We start from the raw sequence: 11448 nt of genomic DNA on the forward strand, positions 1-11448 counted from the left end.
CAGTTGGAGGGGGAAGGTCACATAGGGGGCGCGGTGATCTCATTTCCGAGCGACCGGAAGTGACGTCACCGTGCACCCTTTGCGACCGACGGCTGCTCGCTCGCTCCTGTATATTGCTACAGGGCGGGCGCTCCGGGGCGTCACTGCTCCAGCACCTCCTCCTTGTGATGCCGTCCTCCTCCTTGCTGCGACCATACATCATCCACAGTCTCCCCAGCATCGCGCTCCTGCGCAGGCGCCAGGAAAGGTCAGAATAAAACATTACAGGAGCTCCACATGGTCACAGCTGATAGAAGACTGATAGAAGCCGCTGATGCTGTGGGCCCCGTGCGTGGGGCTGGGCTGTGGGCCCAGCCGCAGGGCATAGGCCCAGCCGCAGGGCATAGGCCCAGCCACAACCGAGGGGCCCACAGCAACAGGGCCCAGCCACACGCACGGGGCCCACAAGAACAGGGCCCAGATGCTGTGCACAGGCCCTGTTGCTGTGGGCCCCGTTATTATGGCTGGGCCGCACAAACGGGGCCCACAGCAAAAGGGCCCTGCCGTTGTGATCCGTCTGTGCTGCTGGGCCCCAGCCGCTGATGCTGTGGGCCCCGTGCGTGGGGCTGGGCTGTGGGCCCAGCCGCAGGGCATAGGCCCAGCCACAACCGAGGGGCCCACAGCAACAGGGCCCAGCCACACGCACGGGGCCCACAAGAACAGGGCCCAGATGCTGTGCACAGGCCCTGTTGCTGTGGGCCCCGTTATTATGGCTGGGCCGCACAAACGGGGCCCACAGCAAAAGGGCCCTGCCGTTGTGATCCGTCTGTGCTGCTGGGCCCCAGCCGCTGATGCTGTGGGCCCCGTGCGTGGGGCTGGGCTGTGGGCCCAGCCGCAGGGCATAGGCCCAGCCACAACCGAGGGGCCCACAGCAACAGGGCCCAGCCACACGCACGGGGCCCACAAGAACAGGGCACAGATGCTGTACACATCATGCCTGCTACTGGTCCCCTGGCCCTGTTGCTGTGGGCCCCGTGCATGCGGCTGGGCCCCAGGCCCTGTTGCTGCGGGCTCCATTGTGGTGGCTGGGCCCTGTTGCTGTGGGCCCTGTACAAGCAGTTGGGCCCTGGTGTGGCTGGGCTCTGGGGCCCACAGCAACAGGCCTGTGGCCCATCTGCACATACGGGTCCCACAGAAACAAGGCCCAGTCGCAAGCACGGGGCCCAGGTCACAAACAGCAACAGGGCCTAGGTCACTGGCAGCCGCAGCACATGTGTGTGTGTTCTCAATAACAGTTTATTAAGCAGAAAATTTTCCTTTGTGTACAGGTCTGTCGCGGTAACTGATCATCCAGGAGGGGAGGGAGACAGTAGTGCTCGGAGCGACAGATGGAATATAGCAGCTATCAAAGTCACTCATCACCATTCAATTGTTGATTGACCAGGTAATATATTGTTGATTGAAGGGACATTGCGGCCCAAAAAAGAAATAAGCATACTTACCCTCAGTCTGGGGCAGCCCTTACAGCGCATGTCCCATCCTCCTCACTGCACCCGATGTTGATGATTGGCAGTCTGGTGGTGGGGGGAGGGGCTGCTCGCCAATAACACTTCCTGGTTGTCACTCCGGGTGACACGCCCGCCTCGATTCTTGGAGGCGGCATCTCAAGATGTTGCTTAACGTACCATCTCCATTGCCGAGAACAGAGACGGGCGTGTCACTCACTCCGGGTGACAACCAGGAAGTGCTGTTGGAGGGCAGCCCCTCCCCCCAGCTCTGGAGCACCATGCCCCCTCCCCAATCTCCTACCCCCCCCCCCCAAACATGGAGTGTGGCCTGCTCCGTTGGTGCTGCATTCACAATGACACCACTTGGCCCTGCATGCAAACACGGAGATGGATGCACTTCATAGGTGGCAGGATCGGTGAGTATTTGGCCTCCCTTATATGCCAAACCCTACTGAGTACTGGGGTGATTGGGGAGGGGGTTCTGGAAGAGCTTGATTGATGGTTTAAGTTGCATGTATTCAAACACCATTTGGTTACAGATTTTTACACTAAGGGTTAGCCAAAAATGCATAATGTGCTGGAGGGCTCAGTAAGGGTCCTTTTGCACGGGCAGATAAATTGCCCAATATATGGGCGAGCAAACGAAAAGACCAATTGTCAAATGATAAAAACATTGCCATAACACATGCCAAGAAATTGCCCAAGTGACTGCTTGATCGTTCGGCCGCTGCTGATTTCTATGCACAAATGATAATTCGTATATATACACGCAGGCGATTAGCAGCTGTCAAACAACGATCTGGGGTCCGTGGCATATTGAGCAAATGACCAATTTAGGAGCAATTTCACATTCATCACTACAGCACATACACTTGTCGATTATCATTTGCATTAGCTCATTTGAGTGAGTTCTCGACCGAAAATCAGCTCGTGTAAAAGGGCCCTAAAAGTTTTCCCCCAGTGTTTACACAGGCTGCCCGTTGCCCTCTGTGTCATCTTCGAAGCAGACAGGACTCTGCTGAGCTACAGTGAAACTTAGGTCCCCTTTACACCAGACGAATGTGAAAAGATAATTGTCTGGGATTCAACATATCTGAGCGATTATCTGTTCGTGTAAATGAACAAACGATCGAACAAAAAATTGGTCGCTGGTCGGCGATCACCTCTGTCATGCAGAACCTTAAATCTCTGTTTGTCGTCCATCAATTGCCTTCAATCGTTTGTGTGTAAACACGCAAGCAATCACACACTCATAGGGCTCAATTCTGCATGACTCCTGCGCTGCAGGTAAAGTGAAAAAAACCACAAGTTTTTTTAATTTAATGTTTATTATATTTTTTTGTACGCTATACTTACCTTTTGGTGTCCTCTGCCGTCTCCCGAAGATCCGAAGAGGCAGCGGTGGCTCGGGAAATGCTCCCACCTCCTAGCCACTTCCTCTCCTCAGACTTCCTATGCAGACGTAAGAGGATTCCCATTGGCACGCGATTCAATCTTGACTCGCGCCCCGGTGCTTGCGCTCCCATCCTCTCAAAGTAGCATTTCCCGAGCCACCGCTGCCTGGTGCTATCGGCCGAGTAACTGCCCGAGCGAAACGGTTGCTCGGGCACTAACTTGGCCGATTTCTCAGCCAGTGTAAATGGCGATCAAACGAGCTTCCAGACAAATGGGCGGTTTTTTTTGATTGGCCAAACTATCGGCCCGTGTAATAGGGCCCTAACCCTCAATCTGTGACAAATCGATTCTGATTATATTTTTTGTGTAGGGCAGAGGTCCCCAACCACCAGTTCGTGGACCAAGGTAAGGCTCTATCTTACCTTGTCCTCACTTCAACAGCACATGTGCGGGCAGCGGCCTTATACCTGCTTCTTAGCGGGTCCACACTTCCGAAAGGAAAGGGGATTTGGGACCATTGTAATGTTGTGCAAACATAGGAATTTGTCTTCCGCCTTTAACCCATTCATGCAGCAAATCAACAGCAGTGACCAACACATCCCAGGCCATCTTCCCAGTCACTCTCTCACCCTGAGCAGTAGCCCCATAGCCAGTCTCACATACGCTGCAATTTATTTACCTATTTTTTTTACTTGCAGGCCACTGAATACTCCCAAAGCAACGAAGAGCCTGTCAGAGCCAATAAGAGGGCAGCTGAGATCGTTGGAGTCAAGAGAAGCTCTTGTGCATACTTTTGGTAAGCATGAATAAGACCTATATGAGAATAGTGCTGAGTGGAAGCATGTCCATTTTCTGCATACTCTGCACCTCCCCCCACATGACTATCAGATTGTTGTCAATTATGTAAAGTTATTTTTTTTGTTTTACAAATTTGTATATCATGGCATCCTATGGGCTTACCTTTGGGGAAAATTTGTATTCTGTATAGCCCATAGATTGGAATTACACAAATTTGTAAGAACAGCTTCACATACCTGAGAAGATGCTGAATTTGATGCTGCTGCAAGCTCTGAGCAGATGGCCCATCGTGGGTACCAGGAAATATGAATCTTTTGCACCTTTTTGGTGCAAAGTGCTATAGTGTACTGCTGGAGGGGGCACAGCACCCGGCTGCTTTAAAGGAATTGTCCAGGCTAAGTGTAAAAACCAGTGTTTGCTTATCTGCCATGCAGAGGACTCATCTTGGTATGTTGCTGAATAAAGCTGTTTGCGCAGAGATCTTATCAACTCCTCGGTTTTATGCTTTCATGACGATGGTTTTTAGCACTGAAAGGTGTACCTACATTCACCCCTCAAGCATCAGACTGTGTGTGACAGAGCGGAGATTGTGTGTACAGTGCAGCATTGGGTAGCCCTGATTTGATCTGTCTTTTCCCTCTTTGACATCCTCTAATTGCTAAATTAAAAAGAGGTTCCTGCATGAATAAAATCCAGGGGCTGTGCATTAGAAGAGGGGCTGGATCTCACCAGCCATAGCTTTATTCAGCAGCAAACCAAGATACACCCTCTGTACGACGATTAAGCCAACTATGATTTGTCTTTACACTTAGCCTGGACATTCCCCTTACAATGCCCTTTTGAAGAGCATGGCTTCTCTTCCTGGCTTAATGGTTACTGGCATTATTGTTAATGGTTACTGGCACCTGTGAGCTATGTGGATGTTGGAGCATGTTCTTGCTCCAGCAGTCACTTCCCGGTCTGTTGGGATGCTGTCGGATGGTGGCTGTCGCGCATGATGTCAGGTGTGGTGTGGCTGGCCAGCCAGCACAGCGGGACATCTCCTTATAAATAGGCAATAACCCTAGCAGCAATCTACCCTGTGGAATTGGTCTTGGAACTCGGTAATGTGTGGGTCTTGTGGGCTACCCCCTGCGTAGATTTTTTTTTTGTCTTTTGCTAGCACAATTTTTTTTACTCAGTCTGTATTTTGAGGTCTTGACTGCTTTATTATGCATTAAGAGGTACCCAAATGTGTGTTATATATATATATATATATATATATATATATATATATATATATATATATATATATATATATATATTAGGACTTTCTGATCATCATTATCCAGTTGTGGTACAAATTTTGGGTAACTTTGGGCCCCGAGAGCTAGGAACGCCTCTGTTTTTGGTCTTTTTCCTTAGTTTCTATATTTCGCTAGGTGAGGCACAGAATACTCTTAATTATGTAAAGTTGTTTTATTTTCATTTATAATTATTCTATGGGCTATTCGAAAAAGTTTTGCTGCAGAGCCTCAGCAGGCTTTTCTCTAGATAGCTCAAAGACTGCTTGTTTGTCAGAATTTGTGAAAAGAAACGTATATAATTCAGAACATTCTGTCTCTTACCTGTATAACTACACTATCATAGGTGCAGGAGATTCTCTGGAAAAATGTTATTTTCTCCATGCTTACCAAGCAGCAGGCTGTTTGCTCTGCGCTGGCTCACTGGTAAACGCATCCAAAATATTGGATGACCCCCAATGATTGAATGTGTGTTTCCGATACAATTTCCTCCTCCGTGCTATAGTGCATATGTGTATATATATATTTTAAACATTAGCATAATGCACTGTGCCATATTGATTATATGTGTTATACACCACTATGTATATCTGTAAATTTGGGATATTGAGTTGTTGCCTCCTTTGTGATATAATTTTTTGGTTTACCCAGTCATGTACCCCCCATGCCTACAGATCTATCTTTCTGTTAAAGCGGAACAACCACTACTTTTTGGGGTGGGTGAAGCCCTCCCACCAGGCTGCCACCCACCCCCGGGACATCCACTTTTGTGACGCCCCACATTGCAAAAACCCCGGAGTCCCTGGGTACTGACCTGCATCCGGCAGCCTCCTGCCCCTGTGCAGCTTCATGCCCGAGCTTCCTGTAAGCTCGGGCAGCTTCGGAACGGGGGTTATGCCGAGCGCGGCATCCCCTGCGTGTATGTCCATAGGAATCTAAATCTATATGCACTTATGTGTATAGGGATGCGAGGGATGCCGTGCTCGGCGTAACCTCCGTCCCGAAGCTGCCAGAGCTTACAGGAAGCTCGAGTCTGAAGTGGTGTAGTGGGGTCACAGGCGCAGGAGGCCGGCGAATGCAGGCGAGTACCCGGAGACCCCGGGTTTTTGTGTTGCGGGACATCCCAAAAGCAGATGTCCCGGGGGTGCGTGACAGCACGGTGGGAGTGCTCCACCCACCCCCAAAAATGGAGCTTGTTCCACTTTAAATGTAGAATTGTTGGGATATTTTCCAGCATGGGGTCTTATGCTGATCTCGGTAGCAGGAGGCTTCCATATGTAAATGCTTTCTCACACATCTGTTCAGAACAATGGATCTGAACAATGGAGAGTCATTAGTGTCATAAGCCCATTGTTAGCTTGGTATTCACTATCTTTGGTGCATCACAAAGTGTTGATGCAATGAGATACAAGTTTCATTCTGAACTCTTGCTACATCTGTATGTCATTTATCTGCCTAGCTTTGAGGAGGGTGTCCTGGGGCATTCCTAGGCTTCACGGTAGCTATTTCCTATCTGTGGAGGTGGTGTATGGCTCAGCAAATATGAGAATGGAGGAGCCACAACAATGTGCAACGAGGGGCATTGGATCAAGCGATGCAACTCTGTTCCCCATAGTACTGCTTGCACTTCGCCTTTATGGAGGAGCATGTGAGCAGCGCCGCGCAATGAATTGCGACAGGGCAGAGCCTGACACAGGATTTTAATTGACTGCCTCCTGGCAGCTCGGAGAGTGGTGATCCCGGCGATATGGGTAACAGTGCTTCCCAGCCAGCGAGTGGTGCAGGGCAGTATAAAAAAAAGATGTTCAGCTAGGGGTCCTGAATCTACCATCAGACCTAGACCATTCAGTGTATTTATGTTATGCCAGGGAGGAAACGTGAGCAATGCTTTTGCAGTTCAGTAGTGGTTATACTAAGTTGTTCTGCAGCTAGAAGGTCACACTGAGTTACACGGAACTAGAGGTAGTCTGCAAGAACCCCTTGATGGGAGATGTGATGTATTTCCAGGAGACATAGCAATTGATGCCCTACAGTCAGACAGACCAGATCAGGTGTTTAATCTAAAGTTAAGGTTTTACTGAATTTAGCTCTTCAGTTCAAGTGGTTTCCAGGTTATGAAGCTCTGCTGTGGAGGGGGATATAAGGTTGAATGTGCTTTGTTTCTACAGGAAAAAGCTTTACCATTATGTCAAGCTGCAAGCATCTGAGCGGTGCTCAGAAGCGTAAAAAAAAGAGAGAGGAAAGCCAGAAACATGCCAAAATGCCCAAAATCAGTAGTTTCTTCAATGCCCCTTCTTCTGCAGAGAGCTCTGTTACTATTTCACATACAGAAGATTTAGAAGCAAGGGCTGAAAGTCTTTGCTCCTCAGAGAATTCAATACAGGAACTGGCGCAATCCAGAGATCATCCTGCAGCAAGTACAGTTGAGCAAATGGCACGTGTTACTGAAGCTAGCACGGAAGATATTTGTGAAAAACAGGCAGACCAGCCAGGCACTTCTGGATTGGCTAGCGAAGAATTCGTTATGCCATTTGATAGCAGTACGAGTCCTATCAACCTTGCTTGTGAAAAATACATAACAGACAGAGCAAATTTCCCAGTTACTATAACAGACTCGTCTGTTAAGATGTTTATAATTACGCATGGCCCTTGCAGACCACCAGGACCATTTCCTAGAGATAATGACGACAATAAAAGATGCTTTTCTGCGAAGTATTATGAGAAAATAACGAAAACAGGTCAAAAATTTCCAGTTTCTTGGCTTTGTTACTCGCCAAAATTAAATGCAGCATACTGTGAGCCATGCTGGCTGTTTGGTGATCGAAGAAAATTAGGATTTTCCCCAGCTTGGGCCAGAGGACTTAAAAACTGGAGAGGCTTATCGCACAAAATACAACGCCATGAATGTTCACAATCTCATCTAGAAGCTTGTGTAGTTTATGATCAGTGGCGAAGAAAGGGATCAATTGACCTGCAAACTGAAAATCAGTTAAGAAAACAACATAATTTCTGGAGGCAAATTTTAAAAAGAATAGTGAATGTTACCCTAACAATGGCCATGGCTAACATGCCATTTCGGGGTCACAGAGAAAAAATTGGCAAAATCAATAGTGGTAATTTCCTGGCAATTATAGAGTTACTAGCACTCTATGATCCCCTGCTTAAGGAACTGCTGGAACTGCCAGAGGGCACAGCAAAATACCTTAGTCCCAGAATTCAAAACGAATTAATAGAAATTTTGTCAACCAAAGTAAAATCTGAGATTTTATCTCAAGTGAATGAAGCTCACTTCTATTCGCTGATCATGGATACAACGCAAGATGTATCAAAAACTGATCAGATGAGCCAAGTAATTAGATACGTGTCTGTTGAAAGGAATGCAAATATGAGAGCCACGAAAGTTCGCATCCATGAAGCCTTTCTTGGATTTCAAGCCATTCATGACCAGTGTGCTGCTGGTATAGAGAAAGAGATCCTGGAATGCATTGACAGCAATGGCCTTTCCATTCATAAGTGCCGTGGTCAGGGCTATGATGGAGCTGCCACAATGAGTGGCATCTATTCTGGTGTGCAGGCCCGAATTTTAGAAAAAGAACACAATGCTATGTATGTTCACTGTGCAGCACATAATTTGAATCTTGTTCTTCAAGATGCTGTTTCAGAAATTACAGAAATTTCAAACTTTTCTGATATATTGCAACATGTCTATACATTTTTTGGGGAAAGCATACGACGTTGGGAGCTTTTGTCATCATTTACAAGCAGTTCATCGGTCACACTAAAAAAATTATGTCCCACACGCTGGTCTTCCCGTCATGAGTCGCTGCTTGCCCTAAGATTTCGTTTTTCTGATGTAATGATGGCATTGTCAAAAATCATCCTTATTTCATCCAAAAAAACTGAAATAAATGAGGCAATGGCTCTTAAAAAGAAAATGGATTCATTTCAGTTTGTTTTTTTGGTTGTCCTTCAGACAAAAGTATTACAGACTGTTAATGCACTGTCAACCATGCTGCAGGCAGAAAGCATGGATTTATCTAAGGCAACTAATTTAATAAAGAATGCAGCTGAAGAACTTTCACAATTCAGAAATCATTTTGATGAAGCGAAAGAGAGCGCTATCTTGTTGGCACGCAGCTGGGGCATCTCCCCAGCTTTTGAAAGTAAGCGATTATCAAAAGTTAAAAAGCATTTTGATGAACTGAGTACGGATGAGAGATTGCACATTCCGGAGGACCGATTTAAAGTCACCGTGTTCTATGAGTATTTAGACATCATTGTAGGTCAGCTGTCAAACCGATTTAATGGAATGAATCGGGTTGTGCAGTATTTTAGGATACTTCAGCCTGCAGATCTGGCATCTTCCTCAGATGAGGAATTATATGAGGCTGCATTACAGCTGCAGAAAAAGTACAACCAAGATCTTTCACCAGCATTTCCAGCCCAGCTTCTGAGTTTTAGATGTGCTCTAAAGAATGACATTCAAAAATTGACATCTGTCAAGGACCTTGCACATTTACTGTTAGTCGAAAATAGCCTGCTATCGTCAAATCTACCGGATGTGTGCATAGTCTTACTTTTATTCCTAACCTTGCCAGTAACGGTAGCATCAGCAGAAAGATCCTTCTCAAAATTAAAACAAATTAAAAACTATCTAAGAAGTACAATGTCTGAACACAGACTCTCTGGTCTTGCCATTCTAAGCATTGAAAATGCAAGAGCCAACCAACTTGACATAGATGGCATTGTTGACCAATTTGCTGAAGCAAAAGCACGTAGGCGCCAGTTCTAACCTTCCTAACGTTTGTTATACTCCGTGAGTATGCAAGTTGAAGTTGAAGTTTTATTTTTTTTTTATAGAGATGGGTGGATTTTCCATACTTATTTCCAGATTCCCCTGGAATGTAATTTTTTTCGTAAATGCCAGTTTTGTTAATGTTTTAATCTAGGATTTTAATTGGCTATCAAAACACCTCTTTTTACAATGAGACTTAATCTTCTCTTAAAAAAAAAATTCACCCATCTCTATTTCAGAGTTCTGGTTTCAAAGTTCCATTTGTTGCATCTGCATGAATGCATCAGTTCTTTATGTTGTTTAAAAACGTTTTCTAAGCCTTTTGCAGACCTGTATACAGCTGTATCATACACCATTCACATGTCTTTGCAGGTGTTGTAAGGGGTTAGAAGCTACTTTGCCCTGTCCATATTTTGCAGAGGGCAAGTGGCAACTATTTCCTTTACAGTAGTTAACTGACAATTTTATTGGCCATTTTAATACTGAAAATATATCTACGCGTCAGTCACTAAAATGTATTTTGCTATATCTGTTTAAATATATACCATTATGGTATATTCTAGTTTAAAAAACAAGCACGTTATGGTGAATGGCAGCTGTATGCACACATGGTAAAAGGCATTCAAAGTCTCACTCAACTAATTTGTGTTATTTACATTATAGGTTGCCACATCTCAATATTTGCGGAATGTTTGGCCACAGTTTTGGTTTTGAGTTCAAGTTTCAGAAGTTTAGAATGTTTCCAAGTTTTTCTGTTATTTTCAAGTTTGGGAGTTTTTGCTGGGAACACCACCATTCTCTGTTGTTCAAAGTTCCAGGTAATGTTTATCATACTAAAGTGAATAAATGTTTAGGATCACACTGTATTGGGGATGGCAAATAATAATAGTTTCACTTTTTTAGGTTGAATTCATTTTATCTATCACTGCAATGCAATGCTGCTTTCTCCTGCAATGCTGCTTTCTGGTAAGTCTATTTTTTATTGCCTTCGCCATATAAATTAGTAATTGGGGGGTGTGGCTGTGGAGAGGGTGTGGCTGTGGAGAGGGTGTGGCTGTGGAGGGGGTGTGGCTGTGGAGGGGGCGTGGCTTAACATGCAAATTTTTGGCGCGCTACGCGCGCCGCCTATTCCCCTCCCTTCTTCGGGGGGGGGGGGGGGGCCTTTGCTCAATTTTGCTATGGGGCCCTGTGAAATCTATGTACGCCCCTGTGCCAAAGGATTCCCGACCAAGTATTGAGTGCATAACTGAACATTATTATTTGATGGTTTTTTTGTTTGTTATTAAAAAACACTTTTATTTGATTGGATGGTTGAAATATGCTAATTTATTGAGACAGGTTTTTTGGGTTATCAGGAGTTGTAGGCCAAAATCATCAGTATTAAAACAATAAAAGACCTGACAAATTTCAGTTGGTGGATAATGAATCTATAATATATGAAAGTTTCATTGTAATCATTACATTATGGTAAATAATGAAATTTAACACTATATGCTAATTTTTTGAGAAGGACCTGTATATTAAGGCATGGCTAGGCAAAACATTCTTTGCAGATTTTAAATGTTTTTATCTGTTATTGTGTCCTGTCTAGTGTTCTGTTTTCTCAAATAAAGTACACGTTATTCATATGATGTACTTGGGTGTTCCCATTCTTGTGGGTGTAGTCTTTTTTCTTTTGTAATTCTAGTGT

General features: G+C 45.4%; 1 long non-coding RNA gene across 1 annotated transcript; it reads left to right on the top strand.

Moving 5' to 3' along the window:
• Window positions 1-1285: 1285 nt before the first annotated feature.
• Window positions 1286-10653, top strand: LOC143769210 (uncharacterized). The gene is made up of 3 exons (XR_013214267.1): window positions 1286-1423; window positions 3581-3678; window positions 10422-10653. It is a non-coding gene; the product is annotated as an uncharacterized LOC143769210 (long non-coding RNA).
• The last annotated feature ends 795 nt before the right edge of the window (window positions 10654-11448 follow it).

Source organism: Ranitomeya variabilis, chromosome 4 (assembly GCF_051348905.1).
Source record: "Ranitomeya variabilis isolate aRanVar5 chromosome 4, aRanVar5.hap1, whole genome shotgun sequence".
NCBI lineage: Eukaryota > Metazoa > Chordata > Amphibia > Anura > Dendrobatidae > Ranitomeya > Ranitomeya variabilis.